The following is a 3,465-nucleotide window of genomic DNA, read 5'->3' on the forward strand; positions in this document are numbered from 1 at the left end:
TTATTTAGCCTGTCAGCTTGTGGCTGTTTGTATGTAGAGGTGAGTTACCAAAGATGGTTGGAAAAGTGGGCACAGTGCTGGATCTGCATCTTTCCTGTTTTAAAATTGTGCATCTCCTTTTTGACTGTGTTGGATGACACCTGAGAGGACTGGAAGTTCTCCAGACAGGGAGGAGAACATGAAAACAGCAGGACAGGCAGAGACTGCAATCTTTGAGAGATGGTGACAGTGTCAGGACAGAATCCTGTTTTCCCTGTCACCGGTCAGAAAATGAACATGTCAGCAAGGATGATATTTGGAAAGGGGCACCTCAATCCCAAGCATCTCACCTTAGCTTTTCCTCAGGCTGATTCCCTGAGGAAAGGGAGCTGGTCTTCAAAAGGCAAGAGGAGGATGTTCTCTTTTTCTCTCAGATGTCGGCTCGGCATCATTAGAGGGAGGACCAAAGGTAAACCTTATGTTAAAACAAAAAATAATATATTTTCTTCCAGGAAAATTTGGAAATGCTTTTATATTCACTTAACTTGCATGTAACTTTATTGTAAAACAATGTATATGTGATATTTGGGTGACAATTTTAGTTTATTAGCAATTAAGCCAGACCTGTAAATTGTTCAAATGATACACAAGAACATTTTTGTCGCCTCTACAAAATTATTAACCAACCAAATGACCATTTTAATTAAAAATCGATATTTAGGGTGTTGGAGGATTGTGTTTACCTACATGTGGTAAATGGCCCTAAATTAAAGAAGAAGTAAAGGTGTACAGTCCCAGACATGACAAATATTTGACAACTGAATGTACAAGGTGAGACATTAGAAGCCGGCAGTCTTGACTTTTTAACTATTGATCTGATTATATCCATATGCATTGTTTGAGCTAAATGGATGTCAGAGAATAAATATATTTGGATTGATGTCTCAAATAGGCCTGTTAAATGGAGCATTTTCTTGGCTAAATCTGGACTTCTGACATACCTTGAAGGTGAACACTAAAATATGAGTGTGTGTGTGACTCATGTCTCCTTCTGGCCTTTTTCTTTGTCATTTGCTGATCTGTGCTGGCTGACAAGAGGTTTAGTCATTTTTTTTTTTTTTTTTTTTTTGAGACCTTTGCTTGCAAGTGGAGTTGATCACCATAAGATGGCAGTGTGGTCAGTTTGATTGATGAGCCACACTAGATATTGAAGCCCTTGGATGCTCTTTTCGTCACAAAGACAAAAATATAGTCTTTTTTTCCAAAATGATGTTTGAAGAGTGTGTAACCACTGAATCTAGACGCGGCTCATTCTGCCCTTGAAGTTTTCAAACTTAATCTTTGGTTTTTGAGTTGAGCTTCTCCAGCTCAACTGCTAACGCCATCCTATCAAAAAAAAAAAAAAAAAAGATTAATTCTGCTTTCTTGTGCTAATGAATATATTATCACTTACTCTACAATGATTTTGCTGCTTTCTGGTCCAAAAGAAAGTGCAAAGGAGTCCATTTTTATTTCTACCCTATGTTTGCTGCGCTGTTCCCATGGGTTTTTATCAGTTCAACACACTGCTCTGTCTCCTGATTCTCTTTATTCTGTTGGAAATTAATTAGTCTCGCTCTGAAACACTACGCTCGCTCACATTGTAAATGGGGTATTAAGGACAAAAGTCTCAGAGGAAATTATCTACGCCAAAGAGTATTGTGTCCACTGGAAGAGCTGACTAATTAGGCTCCATGCAACAGCAGGTAGAAACATGGAAATGTTTGTAATCACTTTACACATCTTGGAAACATTCAGTCAAAGTAGAGGGCATAATTTCTCGTGGAGAGTTTCTCTTGCAGCTTAGTTATTTCAAATCAGTTCTGTGGTGCTGTGGCATGCTGTGTGGCTGGTTGGACATTGTGCTTTTGTGTTTCTTTGCTGTTATCCTCCCCCCAAGCGTGAGTGTTGACAAAATTTAACCCAAACTAATGAGGTGCAAGAGGTTTTGAGGGGTTGGGAATGTGGTTAGAGGTACTGGTTTGTGGTTGGAGGCAGGAAGTGTTGAGGTTTATGTGCGTGACAAATGGTCAAACAGGTGTGGCCAAGGGTCAGTCAGCAGGCAAGTTGGGCCCTCTTTGTTTGGGGGGCCTTGGGCTAATAGAGGGCCCTTTCACCCTCCGGAGGGGGAAACATGAGACTCAGTCATTTGGAGGAGTAAGACAGTATGCATGTCATTTTCATGATGCTCATTCAGTCTTCAAGCCGGTACTGAATCCACTGATATTTTTTTTGTGGGTTTTTTTTTATTATTACCCATTTTGAATTGCTATCATTTTCTGTGTATTTTTGTGTGATCATAAACTGCAGAAAAGTCCAATCCATCCTTGCCTACGATGCCATTTGTAAGAGATGCTCTGGAAAATGCTGTTGTTTTGCACTGTAATGGTGGGGGGTAATTTTGCACGTGAGCTCGCCACTGTGCGTTTGTGTGAGTGAGTGACTGGGAGAGAGATAATAGCGCTGTGTAGATTGAGGCAGAGTAAAATGGGGGCTGTCTATATGTGAGAAATACGTGCCTGCTGCTTGTATCCTGGCACTGTGCAAGGGCTGAGTATGACAATGAATGCGGGGGTGGTGTTAATTGTGTGGAGAGTTTAGTGTGGAGTGTGCAGCTGTGCAGTAGGTTTCTAATGTCAGTGTGTGTGTGTGTGTGTGTGTGTGTGTGTGTGTGTGTGTGTGTGTGTGTGCGCGCGCGTGTGTAGAGTGTTTGGCTTAGTGGTAAGTGGAGAAAGAGTGAGTATGTGTATGTGTGGTGGGGGGAGTGACTTTGTCGTGTGTGCAGGGTGTGTGTCTGCCTCATTGCACCCCTCTGGCAGAGGGAGAGAGAGAAAGAGAGAGAGAGAGAGAGAGAGAGAGAGAGAGAGAGTGAGAGAGGAAAGGGAGAGAGATTTTCCTCAACCACACTCACTGTAGCTGTGTATTAGAGAGAAGGTTTGTGTGTGAGCTCATGTGAGTGTGTGAACGGGGGGGGGGGATGATTAATCCTCCAGAAAAGGACAAGCGACTAGTAAGAATACCTCAAAAATGGAACCACAGCAAGACTGCAAGAAAAGGACATTTTTCATGGTTATTTCTACCTCGGATCTTATAGAGAGAGTGTGTCTCCAACAAAAAGAGAGCTTGGTAGTGTGATACATTTGAGCAGCAGGAAATATCAGTGAACAAACAATTTGTCTTTGTCACTAAGTTTAAACTGTGGAGAAAACAGGGTCAGAATTTGCCCTTTGGATCTGAAGACTTCACTGGTATCTGCTGTCAGCGGAGGTCAAGAGAATGCAGGAGTCCAGGCAGAAGAAGGAAGAAGCGAAGATGGGGTTCCTGCTTTATCTAAGCGGGTGAGACCTGGTCTCTCAGGGCACCTACTTTTTTTCCTCAGGTGGAACCTCTGCCTCACTGCCCAGAACAAAAGATCAGCAAGGTTACTTCCCCAAGGTGGATGCACTG

Source organism: Myripristis murdjan, chromosome 7, assembly GCF_902150065.1.
Source record: "Myripristis murdjan chromosome 7, fMyrMur1.1, whole genome shotgun sequence".
Taxonomy (NCBI): Eukaryota; Metazoa; Chordata; class Actinopteri; order Holocentriformes; family Holocentridae; genus Myripristis; species Myripristis murdjan.